At 46.4% G+C, this 19,835-nt stretch overlaps 1 protein-coding gene across 8 annotated transcripts in view; it reads left to right on the forward strand.

Annotated features, from left to right (window-relative positions):
* RBFOX1 (RNA binding fox-1 homolog 1) overlaps positions 1-19,835 on the forward strand; it is a 1,600,707-nt gene that overhangs the window by 180,311 nt on the left and 1,400,561 nt on the right. For all 8 annotated transcript variants that reach the window (XM_058681067.1, XM_058681061.1, XM_058681073.1 and 5 more), the window contains exon 2: positions 3,245-3,277. The gene's annotated coding sequence lies outside the window, so the exon portion shown is untranslated. The remainder of the gene's footprint in view (positions 1-3,244; positions 3,278-19,835) is intronic.

A 19,835-nucleotide genomic window follows, 5' to 3' on the forward strand; every position in this document is an offset into this window, starting at 1 on the left:
GCAGTGTTGGTTTTTGACACTCTAAAACTCTGCTTACAGGAGCTCCCTAATGCTGCCTTAGAAAAGCAGCTTCACAGCCAGACCTCAGTTTTCCTGTCTGAAATGGGATTGAGATGGGGCCCTCAGGGTTGCTGTGAGGGTTGGAAATGAAGGTCCTACACAAGTAGGGAGGAAGCCCTTCACTTTGGCCTCTGTGGCTCCAGGCACACACGGAGTGGAGCAGGAGAAGAGGAAAGAGGTGATGGAAGGGGCAGCAGGTCACTGCACAAAGCTCTAAAGAGGATCATGTTGGGTGTGCCTGTTTCTTGCGTGCCCCATGCTGGCCCACCTCAAACGGAGCTCTGATCTCGGCCTCCCACTGCAGGATGCTTGAGGCAGCTACTGCTACAGGAGAAAAGCCAGACACTGGAGCTGAGCACAGGCTGCCATCCCACAGCCCTCATGCATTTAGCTGGCACCTGCAGCACCCTCTAGGTTTTGCCCAGAATGTACCCCAGCCGTGGCAGATATGCCGTGAAATCGGAAGAGAGTGCTCCTGACTGAGTCACATGTTTGGAAGTGAGTCCATGAATCTAATAATATGGTGGCTGTGAAGTCCCCCACTAAAAGCAGTAGGCAGAGGATGCCAGCTCTGTGGAAATATAAATGTCACCACTTGGTTTTCATGTTTTGCCAGTATAAAGAATTACATGTCTGATGAGCACGAGTTTATTTTACTTGGTCACAAGCTCTACCACTCCCTAATGCATGACTGTCATCCTGTTGCTTACTGAGTGCCACCAAGTGTGAACATACGGGACATATTCTTTTTGGTCTTTGATAAGGAAATAATGGTGATTTTTATACAATCTTAGCCATGTTAAGGCAACCTATGGCTTTTATATTTTGGATTTGTCTGATCTTACAGATGGGTAAATTCAGGAGAAGGAGTTCCCCAGGATTTGTGTGAACCCATTGACTTTCAGCTGGATTCTTTTCTTTTCAGAATCTTGTGCATCCTCCAAGGTGTACCTGAGACGGATGTCTCTGTTCAGGTGTGGGGTGTGCAGTTAAGGTGTGTCTCAGTTATTTTTGTAGATTGGAAGCACCTGGATTGCATCACACTGCCTCTGTTCATGATTGATATGTGCTTCTCAATGTGGAAAAGCTGGGAAATTTATCATGTGGGCAGATTATAACTGAACTGGTTAAAGGGAACATCATCTGAAAGTCCCAACAACTGCTTTAGATGATCTTTGTGTTTGGTTTGACTAGAAACATGTTCTGACTGTTTAAAACGCGTGCACACACACACACACACACACACACACACACACAGTGGGGCTGATGCTTGCATTCTGTGTAAACACTCTTCTTGTCCCAGCTACTCCTCTTCCAGTCTAGCTGTTTGTCAATGGTCTTTGAAAAGCAGTGCACACTGATCTTAGTATTTGGGATCCTACCATCCACATGGGAGGCTAGAAGGAAGCTTTTGTCCCATCACCAGCTCTTGTGGCCATCTGGGAATGAACCAATGGATGGAAGATGCCCAAGTCTGCTTCCAAGGGCCTCTTTTCTGGTCTAGTACCTGACTTCAGTGCTTTGTCACCATAGTTGCTGGGAGTAATGAAGTTCCTGTCATTCAGGTGGTGGATGTAGACTGAGTTACCAGCTTCTCCTCAGTCCAGTCGCAGCTGTTATAGGTGTTCAAGGAGTGAAACAGCGGATGAAATTGTTGTCTGTCCATCTTGTACTTTATGCCTTAAAAATAAAACTACATGCTAGTGTCTTTGGTTGGAGGAGGCCATTTCTGATTTCCCCATGGGTCTCAGTGCTCAGTCTCCTGCTGGAGGAATCTGAATGCATAAGCACTGTCTCAACAAGTGAAACGTTTTGCAGGTGTGTTGCTGGTGTAAAGAATTCTGCGACACATAGTTATGTATGCTCCTCTGTAAATGTGTGCATGTTCACGTAAGGTTGATGCAAGAGCTGGGATTGCCTGAGAAAAGAAATGATTGTGATGCATAAAATTCAGAGTGATTAAACTCCAAGGTTCAGCTGTGAGGGAATTAAATCAGCCGAGGACTGTGTTGTTCAGGCACTGTGTAAAACAGCCCTGCTGAGACTTGGGGCAGTGAAATCATACATGTCATGTGTCATGTGTCCCACTACACATGCCGTATGCTGTATACCACATGACCATATATGTCATTGTCTATGTCATGTGTTGAATGTCACGTATTTGTGTATCACACATTTCATGTGCCATGCACATCATATGTGTCGTGCTGTATTATCACTAATGTGTCATGTACTGCATGTGTGAAGGAGTGGAAGGGAAGGAAAAACTCTGACATGCTTGACACTTTCCAGTGTTTCTGCAGGACCAGCATCCATGGCTTGGCCAGCGTTTAGCTTTTCTTGACCTAGGGCTGACTGAAGCTGGCCTTTCATTGAGCATTGGTCGATGGGCAGCAGGCTGTGCCTGAGCCTGGTCTGGAGGTCATAGCTGAGGTGAGGGCTGGCCTCAGACCATGGGCCTACTAAGCAAGCATGTATGTGCAGTGTAGGGTGGGAGTGTCTAAGTGAAACTTTGAGATAGAGTGGGGCTGCTACCCACAATCTTGAAGTTCCATGTGGTGTTGCTGGGTTTCACATCTGATTTCCTCCTCCACTTCATCCCTTTCTGACCCGGGAAATGTCACCCAGCTTTGCTAAGCCCCCATGTTCTCATCATTGAAATGGGGTTAAAACAAATTGTGCTGCAGAAGAAATGAGAACGAATCCATAAAGCACTTGGCAGAATGCCTGGCATTTCTTTGATAGTTTTTGGGGGCATTTTGCAATGATACATCTGCTATTGTTGTTATGGTTGTAATTTCTCATAATGGTGACTTGAAACTTCAAGGAAAAAAAACAACTAACAATATCTTCAGTGCCTTTGCTTTTTCTGTGTTCATTTAATCATTATCAGTACAGGGGCCTTGCACACAGCACTCCCCCTTTTTTCCTGGCAAGATTGTTATAATGTGTCAAAAATATTAATTATCCTCTTCACCTTATAAACAGGGCTGGTGAAATAAATCTTTTTGCTGTGCTCGGTGGAAGAAAAAGCACCTGTGTATGTGTTTGTGTGTTTGTGAGTGGAATCCTTGCTCCCTCAGGTCATAACAAAGCATTGACGCAAGTGCCTTTAAAAAAGACAATTAATCCAATTACCTTCTTGTTCAATCAATACTAATGTCTTTTTTCCTTTAACTTGCAGGTTTTGGCGAGTCTGGCTGCTGGTACGGCTGAGGTAGGAGTGAGGGTTTTCTGTTCCCTTGGGAGGTGTTTTTAAGATGGTTTTTTTCAGGGATGGAGTGAGAACGGTGGTCCCTTTGAGACCCCGTTATGTATGTTCTCCTAGTGGTTGGGATGGTGGTTGTCATTTGGTTTCTGTGGCACCAGCCTTGGGGCTGACCAGGTCTTCCGTGCTGCCCTTTGTGGAGTATGCCCTGAGTAACCCAGGGAAGCCTGCCTTCGGTTTCAGAGGCGGATCTCCTGCTTTCCTCCGCTTCGGTGGGTTTTGCATCTGTCCTCTCTGCACATCTTAAGCCAGTCCTACCTCAGTCTTGAGGCCTTGAGGCCTTGGGGCATTGAAGGCCTCTGCTGACTCTGAGTGTGTTTCTCCACCTTGGCCTCCAGGGTTTAGAAGGAGCTGCTCTGCTGATGCTGACAGCATAGTCTGAGGTAAAGAAGAGGCATGCTGGTCACAGCTCACTGGAAACACATTTCCCAGCTCCTCAGAGCCAGACATTGTCCGTGATGCAACATGCTGGGTGTCCCAGATGCATCCAGTGTCTGCAGCAGGGCCCTCTGTTACTCTTAAGTCACTGTGTGTGTAGAGCCAAAGGACAGCATTAGGGGCCTCTGGAGCTCGGGGTTTTCGTTAAGCACTGTTTTAACAACTGCCAAGACTCAGTCTTCTCATTCAGAGGGGGATAATTGCGTCTTACCTTGATTTGTTACATGCGTGTTGGTGGGAGCAGAGAAGGAAATACTGGGGGCAGGGTAGAGGCAGATTATTGCAGGGTTCTACATAACATAGGAATAGGTCACTATCAGAGAGTGACGGTTCAAGTTTGAAGGTATGTGTCCTTGGGTGTGATAACTGGGTGTGCATGTGTCTTCCATACGCTATGATATATTCAAAGTGCAATCAGTTGTGCTAGTAAATGAGTGAGGCATACTTTGGGAAGAAATTCTGTGGAGGTGAAGGTGGAAGGTCAATGAAGATGCCAGAGACCCTGGAATAAGTGGAGACAAAGAGCTGCCAGCATCCCCTACTTCCCAGTGATCCTGGGCCAGATTGCTTGAGTAGTTGCCGGCCTATGTGACCTTAGTATGCTGAGTGTCAGGATGGGAATGACAGCACGTGTCACGTGACCTGTTGACGGAGTTAGTTACATGGTAGCTTTTTAACAAGAGGATACTGGTTTCTTCTTTGTTCCACATGTGTCATGTATCCTATACTGGTATTATATAAATGCCTTACGTATCTCTTTAGGAATACTCAAAAAGATTTGTGCGTCACAGAAATTGCCTTGTTTCTCATTTTAGAGACAAATACATGGAGGTTCAAAGTCTCAGGAAGTTGCCTGCGGTTATGTAACTAGTAAGTAAGAGCAGCACTTCACAGCCATCTTGGGCTGGATACAAAATGTTTGCTGTTCATGACCACACTGTGACCCACTGGACCATGGCCTGGTGCACTGTGGTGCTAAGTACATGGCAGGTTTGCCAGTTGTTGCAGGTTGTAATTGACTTTCCAGATCGTGTGTGTGCCTGAGTCAGCACCATGGACAGCTGCTGATTTCCTGTGACCTCCGCCTGAGCCACCTCTGGCTTAATAAAATGTCAATGAGCAAATCATAGGTTGTGGTTAAGAACTTGTTTTTTTGTTTTTCGTTTTTTTTTTTTAACATACTGGTTACGCAAAACCATGTCAATTCCATAATGTTACAAATTGCTGTTAATGTTATATTGGGACTCTTAATTGACTGGGATGATAGTCTACCAGCTCTAACTTTGGACCAGAAATGGTCTCCCGAAGAAACTGTTCAACCCATCTGGACAATAAGTAGCTGGACTCTATGCTTGGTATATGTTTGCAAGGAAAGAATCTTGATTGAATTTGAACTGTAATACTGCATCAAGGTGGAGGAATCCACCAGGGGGGAGGGGCGTGGGGAGGGGTGGGGGGATTCCCAGAGCCTATGAAACTGTCACATAATGCATAATAATTAATAAAAAAATAATTTAAAAAATAATAAAACACCTTCACTTACATTATGTCTTCAGTTTTCATAGTAAAGGCAAAAGGAAGGGTATTCCTGTTTGCCATTTTGCAGAGTAAAGGATGTAAGTTTCTGACTGGCATGGTGGTGCTGCCAGCATCCCACGTTGGGAATGCTGCTTTGAGTCCTGGCTGCCCCACTTCCCTAGCCAACTTCCTGCTGTCAGACTTGGAAAGCCCACGTGGGAGACAAGGATGAAGCTCTGTGTTCTGGCTTTGGTCTGGCATGGGCCTGGCCATTGTGGCCATTGGGGGAGGAACCAGTGAAGGAAAAGTGATCTGTCAGTGTTGCTCTGCCTTTCAAGTAATTGAAGAAGGAAAGATTTTTTAAGATGGTGGTTTGGAGACCTAAATTATTTTATACATTATAAGTATATGAAATATATTTTGTGATCCAACAATTCTACTTAAACCTACTGCTCGAGAACAGTGAGAACATGCATATTACCAAGAAGCATTGGTGAAGTTTTATCAACTGCAAATCAGAAATTATCTAAGTATCCATTATAAAGAAATAAATTTTAAAAAACCTATATTCTTACGGTGGGTAGAAGACAGCAGTATATGTTTATGAGTCATAGAGACAGATGTTGAGTGATGGCATGTCAGGGCAAGTATGTAGGCAATGTGTGGTTAAATTTGCATGCATAGGAAAGCAGATGGCACCTCTGGCGATGGTGGATTGGGTGATGGGCTTTTGGAACTTGCTTCTGGATAGGATTGGATTGCACAGGTAACTGCCCTATGTGAAGTTCATTGAGTTTGAAGTATGATGGAAAGCTCTTAGTAGCATGTCGTTGATATACAAATAAGATGATTCTGCTGGACAGAAATGCTGAACAAGACAGAAAGAGGAAGAAAGGAAGGAAGGCCATGAGGAAGAGAAAGATGAAGTAGAAGGAAGAAAGCACAAAAATACAAAGTAGGACAAAGAGGGGGGTGATCAGGATTGGGAGAAGTGGATCGTAGGGAATGGGGCTGTGTAGGAGTGCTTAGTCTGCAGCTTGAATCTTAGGTCAAAGCAGCCTGAAGTCGGTCACTCATTCACTCATTCATGACTCAGGACTCCTGTTCCCTTTACAGAACACCTTTCAAAGCACACATTTCTTCCTCCCAACCATTGCTTCTAAGCAGATCACTGTTGGTGCCCGATTCAAATTTTTTTTTGCACTATTGAAGGACAGGAAGCTTTAATTAATTAAAATTCTGAAGGCCATTTATTTCAGCTATCAGCATTTCCCCCCAGCCCCATTACTTCTTGTTGGGTGAGCATTCATGGTTTACTCCATGAGGCAGGTAACAGTAGCTCAAGAATGTGCTTCTGTGAGATCCTTTTCCTTCTGAAAGGCCCCTGTTTGCTAAGCACACACGTATCCTTGAGCCCGAACAGTCCCCACCTGTGGAGGACGTGTTATAGGAAACAAAAAGCCAGACAAATGCACAGGATGGGTACGAGTGGATGACTTTGCCAGTTCCCTTTCTCTGAAGATTGACAGCAAGTATGTGAATAATGCTTGCTAAATCTGGACGTGGGAAACATGACAGCAGGTTGTTGGTGCCCATGATTTTTTTTCGGTGGCATATGCCGCCCCTCCCTCACCACACGCACAGTTCTAATAAGATGGCACATGGGCTACTGAGAAATGTTAAAATCCTTCAGGCAGTAGGGGAAAGGGGTGCTTTATCTGCCAACCAAATTCTGCCCAGAAATATTTATGACAGCTGAAGAATTTATCTTAAATTCCCTCTGCTAGCCGCAGAGCACATGGCCCTTTGTCCCCAGCCAGCCTGTAAGAACCAAACTAAGATGTCACATACATAATATAACAGATAAATGGCCCAATCTCCGTGTCCGCATGATGAATGGAATGCAAGTTCAGCACACACATATTTGCACATTAATTGGCTCTGCATGGTTCCATTTTGTTCCTAAGTTGCTACTGCGTGTCTCGTGGACTCCCTCCCCTTCAGAATCATTAAGCCTGTTTTATCGCACAAATGCATACGCATCTCTCCGTTTATCGTCACACAGCTCGCCTTGCGGAGAGAGAACCAGGTTACCTGCGCACAACCATTGGATTGCAAATGTGCGTGTCGAGCACTCTCCACTGCCGGCTGCACGCCAACACTGAGATCTGAGACCCAGCCCTACACTGGCTGTGCTGACAGACCAAGAAAAGAGGTAGCAGGCGAGAACTTTGCGGGGAGGGGAGTAATTTCTTCACAGTAACCAGTTGGCTTCTTGCATCACCTTAATGATTTCCTGTTGGTAGTTTAATAGTGATATAAACCTGGTAGAGGCTTGGGTTTTTGACAAATGTGACAAATCAGGCTGCGTGCGTTTTGTGGCAAAGCAGTCGAACTGAGATGGATTGGTATTATGACTTTGTGATATGAAATTATCACGGTAGCAACCCGTGCAGGTGGCAAGACCCAGTGGCCTTGGGGAAACTTGGATGGACCCTTCCTTCCTACTTTAGTTATCTTTTCCTTTTAGAAGGAAACTTTTTCTCCCTGGCCAAGGAATCATGTATTTTTCCTGTCTGAAGCCTGATTCTCCCTAAAGCAAATTAAGAGCCCTATGATGAGTATCTTGACCCCTTTGGAGAAACCTTGTGTTTGAGAAGGTGACTGAGCATCAGCTGTTAGGGATAGGAGAGCAGTGTGGCCACCTGAGGCACTGGAGAAGTCGCATGTTTTTGCAAGGACCATCGGGGCTGTTGTGTTGGGGGGGTACAATACTGAGAGCAAGAGCTTTGGGGTCTCGGGGTTGGGGCACAAATCGTCGTATGCACTGCATCCAGCCTGTGTGCCCGTGTGCAAGCTCGTGAAGTGCAGAGTGGGGCCAGTGAAACATGATCTGTGTGAACCTTCTCTGGGGCGGGCTGTGCTCAGTGCCTAAGAGAGAGCCTGATCAGAAGAGGGGCTCACAGGATTATCTCGCTTCCTCCACAGTCCTCTTTCTCCGACATTTTTGAATAAAGTAAAACAGCAAAACAGTAATCTAAGGAGAGAGAATTTTGAGACCTGCAGTTTTGGAAACAGCTGAGGGTTAGTTGTGACTTTGCTCTATCTGATCTTAAACAGCAAATCTTTCTTGGGCAGCCCAGTTCACAATGGACTTGAATGGTCTGTGCCGCACACCAAGGATGGAGTACAGCTGAGGGTCACAGCTGTGCTCTCTGGTGAACACCATTGGCATTGATTAATTTTGCTGCTTTCTGCTTTAATGTTGTCTCCTTAAAGCTGGGACAGAAGAATGAAGATCTCTGGCAACATCATTTGGCCTTAAATCAAGGGCCCAGAGTTCTGAGTTGCTGATGGAGTTGGTATTCCCAGTTGGATGGAAATTTAAGTGAGTTAGTACAGATACAGTGTGAGGTACTGGGAGCAGGTATGTCTTGAATGAACAAACCATGCCTTTAAGCACATAAGATCAAGTCCAAGGAGGGTTCTGGTTTGTAAGAGCTGGTGTATGAGGGTCAGGGACCAGGGTTCTCATGAGGAGAAAACCCTCATGAGTCTCCCTTTTGTGTGTTCAGGAGGTTTTGCACCTAAGTTCACATAAAAGTGATCCTTGGTGGGCATGGAATATTGACAGAGGCCTTCCAGTGCAGGTGCTGCACAGAATTGAACCTGGAGAGGCAGGGAGATTGCCATCCAACAGGAAGAGTTGGGAACATGAGGGAAGCCATAGGGAGGAAAATGTGTGTTGCTGCAGAAAATCAAGCAGTATGGGGATTTGGCTTTCCACACTGAAAGAAAAGTAAAGGGAAGTACAAGTGACCAGACTGAACATTGTCAAAACAAGGCCATGAGTACCTTCAGAGGTCAGGGAGAAGGGGTGAAGAAAAGGACAGTTGAACGTGGTCTAGGAATTCAAGGGCTGGGTTCATGTCCCTGGGTTTGGCCAGGATAGAGTCACAGAGGAACTCAACAGCCTACACAGTGCCCGTGGAGGAATTGGGAGTTGGGTGTGATGGTTTCAAGAAGAGTGCACAAGCCTCACCATAGACCAGTTGTTCCAGGAAACCAGTGTTGAGCCATAGGGTTGTTGGGCCTGTGAGTGAAGACAGGATTTGAGATCTTAGATGATGGTTAGAGGTGTGAGTGTGTCGTAGGACAGACGGCATGGATGTGGGAGGGGATCAGGGCATAGAGCTGAGCTGACACACAGAAAGGTGACCAGTGTACTCTTAGGGAGCATATACTTGGCTTGCCAGCACTTAGCCCCATACCCAGGCACCGTGACATTGAATGGAAGGAGAAAGGTTGGTTTTTCCTTTGTGACATTGACAGGGGGGATGTATAGAAAGTTAATGTGGATAAATTTGAAGGATAAGGAAGAGAAATTGGAAGAGGTTACGCCTGGCAGCCTTCATTTTCCCTGTGAGTAGCAGAGAGAAATTTATGTGCCAAGAAGAAGCAAAGCAGAGGCAAGTAGGGGGCTCGAGAGGAAAATAAGCAGAGAAAGGGGACAGCTGACAGGAGGCAGTGGCTAATGAGCCAGGGAGGCCTGGCCAGCAAACTGAAGTCCAGAAGCAGCCCCAGGGCGAGGGCAGGAGCCCGAGGCTGGCAGTGGCAGTGTTGGTTACTGTGTCTGTGCTGGGACTGAGTCCCATCTACTGCGCCCTGGTGTTCACAGCAACCCTTGCATTGAGAGGGAGCTTCTGCTTTTTCTGGAACTGACACTCAGGGGAGGTGATGCAGGTTGACCAAAGCTAAGAGCTGAGGAACAACTCCTGGCCTCTGCCCACCAGTAAGTGTATTTTGGTCATTTTCTGGCTCATCTTCATGATCCCAGGCACTCAGGAAAGGATCTAACTGTGTATCGATCTCTTTTCTGGAACAAGGGTAATTAAAGAATGAATCTTGCAGCTTTTTTTTTTTTTAACCAAGAAGATGAATGAACATGGTAGAAGTTAGAGAAGGCAATTACCATATTATGTGTTACATGTGTGGCCCTGAATACATCCCCTGGAGTTTGATCTGCATGACTGGTAACTCATCCTTAGCTCTGATGATGGAAATAGAGTACCACCAAGAGCCAGTTGATAGTCCATAAACCAAATGGAAGCTTCTGTCCCAAGGTCTTGCAGAAGCCTCTGTCTCCCTGAGGGCATCTGTTAAAAGTCCGTAGGAAAGTGAACAGTTTGTTTAACAGTGAGATTTTGTGGACAAGTTAGAAACACCCACTGTATGTACATCGTGGTGAAGGTTAATGAATACAAAGAAATGAACCAAAACCTGGACTTAATAACATTGGAGTGTATGTCAGGTTCTCTGCAAGTCATTCTATACAACTGACTCAATTTTATTCCGGTGCTGTGACTCCTACCTTTCTCCTAGTCTTTCTTACAGACTAGGAGGATCCCTGTGGTTAACTAAACAAGTCACAGAATGAGTGGGGTGATCAGGAGTCACAGCCATGGCTGTCAGATCCCAAAGCCTGCTGGCATGCCTCAACAGCCCAGGATGCTTGCCTCTGAAGTGAGGGCTGTCTCTCCCAGTCCTGGGAGGGAAAGCTCTGTCCCACTTAGCCTTGTCGACTCTACAGTATGACTTTGTGGATGTCATGTGGTCACAAAGCCTACCCCCACATTATAAATTATTTCCTACAATTGTGACACTGCTTATTTCCACACCATTGTGCATTTCTGCTCTCTGACTATTTGAGATCAAGAGTGATCCCAGGCTTTGCTTTTTCCCCCTTAGCTCCTCTTGTGCACCCCAATGAGACTCAACAGTAGAGGCTCCAGCCTGTCACTGTCACTAATGCTGGCTGTTTATAAAGACTCAGCATTATTGTTTGTTTTAAATCAATGGCAGGAAGAAAAATGTGCTCAGTTGCAGTGGGGCATGGATGGATTTCATATAGAGACAGTGTGAGGAGATCTAAAGGTTGGACAATCACAAAGGGTGGCTTGGATTGTTGTGAATCTGTCCATGGAATAGGGTGTTCAGTGGATGAGATGTGAAAACACCAGGCCAAGAGCAAAGATGTGTACATAGTCAGAGGAAGAGATACAAGCAGGTTACTGTGCACCCTCTGAGGGATACTGCTGCTTTCCAGAAAGGAAGGCTCGTGACTGTTGTCCAAGTTGGGCCCAGGCGTTCAGGAATAGACTCAGCTATTAGCTTTCTGCCAGGTGGAACCCTTGGTGGGGCACATGCCATAGATCAGCAAGCTTCAAAGGCATTGTCTGCCCGAGAGCAACTCTTCACATCCTGGTTAGACATGATGAAGACTGCTTTCCTGATCTGAAGGAGGCCATGATGGACACAGGGTGGGAACAGGTGCTCCCAGCCGAGCTCTCAGAGGGCTGAGCTCTTAGAGCTCACAGGCAGGGATATTTAAGTCTTCCTGGAAGCCAGAGGAGTTATATAAACTTGACCGAGAACTGGCCACATCCCAGGGCTTGAGACTTCTTTCCTCTTTCCACACTGTGGAGGAAAGCTTGATAAAGAGCAGGGAGATGGCCCGGGGCTTGCAGTCCATCTTGGTGAGGTAGCGGAGGAGAAGGGATCAAAGGCGTTGGTGACTTAGGACAATGGTGACAGTGACTGATGTACATGGAGTGCTTGCCGTGTGATGGGTGTTTTGCACAGGTTACTGATTTGCTTCCTTCCAAGAAACTTGGGAGTATGGTTATCAACATAACCTTCATTTAATGGATGAGAAAACCAAGGCTTGCAGTGGGTTGTGAAGTCCATCCGAGGCCATCTGGCAGAGTGAGCATTGGATTCCACATGGTTTGCCTTCTGGCCTGTGGGCCCAGCTGACATGGGGGAAACACTCTCCTCACCTCCTTGCATTTAAGTTTGCAGTGCACAGCCCAAACCTCTCATGACAAATGATGCTGACACACTGTGGAGAGACTTGGTGGCTGTGCCGGGATCTCAGCACTAATGTAGCTTGACTTGGGGCTGATATCCCTCTTAGCTCACCAGAATGACAATTAGGGGTTGGAAAAAAAAAGTTACTGCTGTTCTGGCTTCCTCTATTGAGCTATGAATAAATGATGATAGCTGTGAAATAGTGTGGTGTTTAGATTGTTTCTGGTAAATTAAAAAAAAAAACTAAAAATTGAATAAAGTTGGAAATGCATGCAGTCAGCCGGTGAAGCAAGAGGAGTGGAACAAAATGAGTAACTTCTCTGAGTGTCTTCCTGGCCTCGTCATCCTAATGTAATTAGCTGGCAAAAAATATTAATTAATGCTCAAACATCTGACACATTTTACATGTTGATTTGAAACATGTTAATTATGTTTTAAACTTGGCTGTGATAGTGTGTTCAGCAGTGCCTGGAGGCAGGGAAGCAGGACCTCCTTACAGGTTAGCAACTCAACCAGATAGATGGTGGGAGCTGCACACGATGCTTCCGGCCATGTGAACCTCCAGGGAGCCTGAGTGAGGGCTGCCATGTGGCACTGTTGCATCTGGAGATCATGACTGCAGGTGGAATGATGAAGGAAGGCTTTTCAGGACCCTGTGTACAGACGTGCTGCTGGGCCTTCAGGTTTTCTGATGCGCAGTGGCATCAAGAGTGAGTGCCTGCTGTGCGCACCTTGCCTTGAACTGCACCTGGTCATTGGAAGCTCTCTGTTTCCCTCGGTGTTCTGTCAGGAGAAGCTGGAATTTGCAGATGTGAACCATGAAAATCTCACAGCCCACCCAGCAGGGAGTTTGTTGTTGAGTGCTGCATGTTCCATGTGATCTGCGGGGCTCTGGGATAGTCCTAAACTTGGTGTCCTAGAGGGCTAGGCTGCTGCTGCTGCTGTGGCTCCACTGTGGCCGCCCACAGCCCTACCCTTGGTAGAGCAGGAGAAGGAAGAACAACAAGTTTCTGCTCATTGTCCTGCATAGGAATGGTAGACATTCTTTCTAGCACATGGTGTGGCAGTAGAACCCACCCCATATAGCCAGGACACAAGGTCTGGAGAAGGCAGGGGATGTGGGTATGCTCTGTGGGAGCCAAGTTCTTGCATCAGGAGCTAGCCTTGTGGTGCAGTGTGTTAGGTCACTGCCTGAAATGCCAGCATTCTGCATTGGTGCACTGGTTCAAGTCCTGGCTGCTCCACTTCCAGTTCAGCTTCTGAGAAGGAAACAGAAGTGACCCCAGTGCTTGGGCCATGGTTGCCCACATGGAAGACCTGGGTGGAGCCCTTGGGCTTGGCCTGGTCCGGACCTGGCTTTTTGTACCACACAGAGATTGATCCAGAGCATGAAAGATCTCTCTTATTCCCTCTCTGTCACTCTTGCCTTTCAAGTAAATAAATGCATGTTGAAAAAAAAAAATAAATGCCTGCCATAGTATAATGATGATGCCCACGACAGTGATAATGACTCAATCTCTATTATCTCAGCACATGACCTGAAGGAGCCCTACACTGTGATACTTTGCAGACATTGCATTACATACTTACTGCCGTTTGTGGCACTGCACTGTCATTCTTATACTCCAAAGGATAGGATGTAGTGGCTCAGAGAAGGAAACTACTTGTCTACAGCTGCACAGAGAGTAAGGAGTGCAACCAGGATTCAGTTTAAAGAGCTGGCTGCAACACCTTTGGCCTTAGCCTCCTCAGGTATTGGGCAACTTCCCATATCATATTTAGATGTGTGTGGGGAGGGGGCAACCCTTGGAGAACACCCGTAGATGTGCAGAATGTGTGTAGAATGTCGGGACCTGCAAGCTCCTCCAGTTGGTGCAGAATCCATGACTTGGAGCCTCTGTTTTTGAATCTGGAAGTAACCCCGGGGTGGGGGCTTAGGAAGAATATTGTCAGCTGCCCTGAAAGATGCAGCATAAGTTGCCCAGGGAGTTGAAGGACATGCTCATGGGTTCTCCCATGGCTCCCTGGACCCCAGAAGTAGTTTCTGAGTGTGTTGGGGGGGTGACTCTACGGGAACAGTGGATCTCAAGTCTCCAGACCAGGGTCCTTTAGCCTCTTCAGTTCCGGAAGCTCCTTGGGCATCAGTCGAGATCTGCGAACCTCACTGCAGAATGATTTAAAGTGCTTCCTGTGCCATAGTTATACCACAGAGAGAATGATCTACAGTGAAATGTATATGGAAAACCTAAGATGTGAAATAGCCAAATGTTTACCCTCTTTAGTAACCCATTAAAACGGTAAGCCTAGTCATTACTACAATTTAGAAGTGGAGATAAGCATTATATTTTGAGATGTCTTTGATAATGGCAATGTAATATTGTCTTGAAAAGAAGTCTGAGTTTTGTTAGTGGCAAAGTCACAGATAGTGTTAATACTACTGTGAGTTTGTTGCTTACATTTATAATGAAAGGGAGTGCTAGATTTGAGTTTTCCTGTGCAAGTTCGTGACTCCTGAGTTCTCCCTGCAGGTGTTAGGGATCTGGGTCCCCCAGGTGAGAACCCTGGAATCTGGCTTGTCTCCTGGTTGTGTTGGAATCCATGCCATACCTGGGTGAGCCCAAGGTCAAACTGAGGAGAAGGTCAAGCTGGCTGTGTCAGATTCATTGCTTAGTGATGTCATCCTTGCCTTGGCTCCTTCCTCCCAACGCGGCATGAGCACCATTTCACGGGTCCACAGGTTCTTAAAAGCTAACATTTCCCCACCCCCATACTAGGAACTAAGAGGTACGGCTTGATGTCTGTTATTCCACTTAACTGTAGCAGATTGTGTCAAATGTATTTCACAGAAAGTAGTAACGATAGATAATGTTTATGAATACAATGCAGTCTTCTGATCATATTTGAAATTTTATGATAATAATGGTGAGAGTAATGGTGGTAACAATAGCATCTAAGGTATAGTAAGCATTCCCCAGGTGCTAGACTCATGATGTCTGAAGCATTTTAAATGCTTAATCTCAATTTGAAGAAAAAAGATTTGTATTAATTCAAAGAAAATAGAGTTCATGTATTTCACTGTACAGTTCTAAGATAACTATACTTACCCTCTTCCTTTTTTACCCTCCCTCAATCCTCCTCCTTTCTTTTTAAAAATTTTTGCAGATACATGATTTCAGTCCACTCTGTAGTCACAGACATAATGTAGCACCAACCATAATATTCAATAAAAAAAGTATGAACATGACAGTGATCAGTTATTCCTCATCACTGTCTTGTTGGGTTATGTTCAGTTGTTTCTGTTGTACATAGAAGGAAATGGGTGCAGACAGATAAAGAACTATGGTGGAGTCTGCTTTTGTCAGTTTAAAGGTGGGACTGGAGCCTGCACACGTTGGTGCATGGGATGGTACTTGGGAAGGCCCTCAAGGCTTCTGCTCACCTTTCATTGTCCAGAACCCAGTTCTGTGGTCCCATGCACTTTTAAGGGAAGCTGGAAAACCTAGTCAAGGGAAAATGACTATCTCTGCCACAGGGGCTAGCCTGAGAAGAACTGGTGCCCTGTGGTCAAAGTCTGCCCTTGCAGGAGGTGGGAGCCCCACCTTGTTCAGTCCATGGCCTCCCAAGGGACCTGCACTGAAGCTTCAGCCTGACTTCTCAGAGACACTAGGGGCAAGGGCTGTCCCCTGGGCAGTTGGCGGTCCAAAATAGCTATGGATAAATTTCTGAAAATAAGAATATATGAAAAATGCCCATGCTGTGGGGATTTGGACTCTGGGTCTATTCTTATAAGCCAAATAGAGTCTTCAAATAAAACATTGTCAAATAGAAAGCAGTTTACAGAGTATGTTAGTTGATCGCTATACATGTACATGTACATTTAAAATGCAGTCTAATTGTTTTTAAAGATTTATTTATTTTTATTGGAAAGTCAAATATACCGAGTGGAGGAAAGACAGAAAGATCTTCCATCCATTGTACTTCCCATGTAGTCACAACGGCTGGAGCTGAGTTGGTCCAATACCAGGAACCAGGAGCTTCTTCTGGGTCTTCCACGTGGCTGCAGGGTCCCAAGGCTTTGGGCCGTTCCCTACTGCTTTCCCAGGTGACTAGAAGGGAGTTGGAAGGGAAGCAGAGCAACAGGGATAAGAACTGGTGCCCATGTGGAATCCCGGGTGTGGAAGGCGAGGACTTTAGCCACTAGGCTGCTGTACTGGGCCCAGAGGTTGGATTTTTAAGTCAGGTTTGTATTTAATTTATTGGGTCCGGACCTTGTCCTTTGAGCTTGTGCTATCATCTGCTCCAAGCAGTCAGCTTTCTGTCCTGGCATTCAGGTCCACCAGGCATGAGATGTGGCTGCTACCATCACAACACGTGCAGTGTGTCTGTTGTTGGAAGCTATGCGTTGTAAGTACGGATTTCTCTTCTAGAGCACTGGGGCTTTGTGGTGCCAGGGGTTGGGAGAGATGTCGGAGTGAAAGGATTTTGACCTGAGAGAAACATTAAACTTGTAAATTCTCATTTCCTGTCTGTTTAAAAACATATCAGTATTAAATCTGGAAAAATCAGATCCCCAAAGAGGAACTCATAAACAGAATCAGCAAAGAACCGCCCTCACCATGGCTGTTTTTTTTGATGATTTATTTATTTTTCTTGGAAAGGCAGGTTTGCAGACAGAACTGGGAGATCTCCCACTTGTCAGTTCATTCCGCAAGTGGGCACAACAGTTGGAGTTGGGCCAGTTCTAAACTGGGAGCCTGGAACTGCTTCCAGGTCTTCTGCGTGGGTCCAGAAGCTTAAGGACTTGAGCCATCTTTCACCACTTTCCTAGGTGCATTAGCAGAGAGTTTGATCAAAAATGGAGCAAGTGGGACTAGAATTGGCACCTGTATGGGATGCCTGCACCTCAGGAAAAGGTTTAACCTATATAACATGGCACCAGCCCCCAGGATTATTCTTAAGATTCTCCAAGCAGGAGCCAAGGTTTCTGATTCTGTCTGATAGGGTTGATCTTCCAGCATCTGGTCCTTCCACTTGGGTAGGTCAGTTACCCCTGGGGGCAGATATGACCCTACATGAGTGTTGCATCACTCATTTCCTGGAGGGACTGAGAGCCACATGCTGCTGGTGTCTGTGAGCTGCCTGCCCAAGGCAGTCTGTGTCCTGTAGCTCTGTCTGATAAGCATAGGGCCTTTTGCTCTCCGTCCTCTCTCTTGCTCATCTCCTGCGACACTTTGATGTGTGACACTCCTGTGGTTAGGTATCTGCTCTGAATATTTTATGAAAATGTTTACCTCTCTTAGTGAGCTCATCCTGTGGTTGCAGTGATAGGACAGGAAAGGAGCAGCCCTGGCTTTGTTTCCTGTGGAGGCGAGGCCTAGTCTAACCGAAGGGAAGAAGCAAGAGCAGCTGCGAGAAAACTGTGGAGTTATGCACTTCAACTCTGGGATTAGTAGCCTGGGTGTGGCTTCCAGCTCTCTCATGGTTTTCCCTGTTTTCGGTCACTTGCCAGGCAGTTACGGTGTCAGGCAGTCAACAAAGGATTCCTCAGTTCTCCACTGAGCTGGCATCGCAGGGTTGCTCCCCTGCATCCTTTCCTTTCGAGTGCTGTCCAGTGGAAAACGGAACAGTGTTCAATATGACTCAGGGTGCACACGATGGGTAATGAGGCAAGATAACAGAATGTTTCTGAGCCTTGATTTCTCCAGCAGATCTGATCTCCCCCGGTCTCTTCTGGGTGCCTGTGGTAGTGACAGCTCTGAGCTCACAAGAACTCATTTCTTGTTTGCATTTAGACTGTAGTTGGACCACATTTGCCAGCCTGTTTGTGGCTTATGGGACCATATGACTGAGTTCTGGTACATGGAAAGTGATTAAGAGAGATGTCTTGGTTTCCTTCAGGAGCAGGCTCCACATGCTTGTGTCCCATCTCTGAGTTGGATAAACCAGCCTGGGAGGCAGATTTCTTTTTTATTTTAAATATTTATTTATTATTATTGGAAAGTCAGATATACAGAGAGGAGGAGAGACAGAGAGCAAGATCTTCCGTCCAATGATTCATTCCCCAAGTGACCTCAACAGCCAGAGCTGAGCAGACCCAAAGCCAGGAGCCAGGAGTCTCTTCCAATCTTCCATATGGGTGCAGGGTCCCAAGGCTTTGGGCATTTCTCGACTGCTTTCCCAGGCCACAAGGAGAGAGCTGGATGGGAAACGGATCTGCTGGGATTAGAAGTGGTGCCCATATGGGATCCTGGCATGTTAAGGTTTCTTGTTGTATCGGTACCTTGGTCATCTGGTCTATCCACCTGAATTCTAACAGACAGAGAGGTCTTAGGAGCATACAGGGTGCAAGTGGGCACCAGCTGAGTTCCACAAAGTGCCTGTGAAAGGTGCTCTGATGGAGTTTGGTGCCCTTCAGCAGAGAAGGTCCTGCTCCCGTTTCCATGTGCCCTGCTGTACCCAAGCATTTTGGGCTCAGATGTGGAGATACTTAGCATTGTTGCCTCGAGAGCTTGTAACTGACATCTTACTTGGTGAAGTCCAGTTGTCGAGGTGGTGGAGGGTGGTGTCTTCGGATCCCTTGAGAATGGGCTCCCTGCAGAGGTAGAAGCTTGCAGGCCTCTTGCATTTCCCACTGCCGAGATTAAGGTATCAACTACAGCTTCCCAGGCTGATGCAGGCTTCTTGCTTGGCCTCTTGCCACCTCCTCAATGACTTGCCACCATATATATATATACTGCATGGGGCACTAGGAGAGATATTTACACACATCTAGGATGTCACAACAGACTCCTGGAGGCTTTGGGGAAAATAAGGGAAAAAAACCTGAGATACAATCACATGTTTGTCCTTTAATCATTCAATCCACCATCTGATGCCCAAAAGGAAGTTGCCAGTAAAATAGCAACTGGTAAGGTTAAGGAAAGCAACACACAAAATGTTAGCTAAAAATGCAAACTTAAGCAACCTGTGCCCAGGGAGTGGGCGTCAGAGGGGCCACAGCTAGAGGATTTCTGGACCAGTGGGGTCTGCAGGCTGTGCTTTTCCTCCTCAAAGTGACAGAGTATCTGGGACGTAGCTAATGGCCCCCGAAGGCCCCTGGCTTGTGTTGAGTTTTCTCCTCTGTTGTGTTTCCCTTCAGAATTTTCTCTGAGCAAAACATGCTAATGTTTCCCAGGGACGTTTGTTCAGAAGCCAGAACACAGAAGTGCATTGCACTTGCTCATTGGGTTTGGGGATAATGATTTTTTTCCTTGCAGTTCGTTGACAAACACTCCCAGGGTGAAGGTCCTGGGGTGCCTACTCAGAACTCCTCTACTGCCTGGTTATGTGATGTTGCGTGGTTACCTTGGGTGTCTGCACCACTCTTCCTTCAGCTTTAAAATGAGGAGTACTCAGTCAGAAGGAGAATTTGACTGAATACACAAAGGGTGCCTAGCTTAGAACCTGCTGCCCGTAAGGCTTTGAAAGTTCCAGTGGTCATTTGTGAAGGATGTTGGCCAGAAGGAACTTGAAATCACCTGTGGTTGACACGTGTGCACGTGGCTGTTGGAGAAACATCTTCATTTGCAAGTGCCCAGAGCGGCAGGGGTGTCTGGATGCATAGTGCCTGGCAGAGGATGATGGGCCCTTAGGCTGCTGTGGTTGTCATGGTTGTAGATGATGCCACACCTGCTTTATCTCT

Source organism: Ochotona princeps, chromosome 24 (assembly GCF_030435755.1).
Source record: "Ochotona princeps isolate mOchPri1 chromosome 24, mOchPri1.hap1, whole genome shotgun sequence".
NCBI lineage: Eukaryota > Metazoa > Chordata > Mammalia > Lagomorpha > Ochotonidae > Ochotona > Ochotona princeps.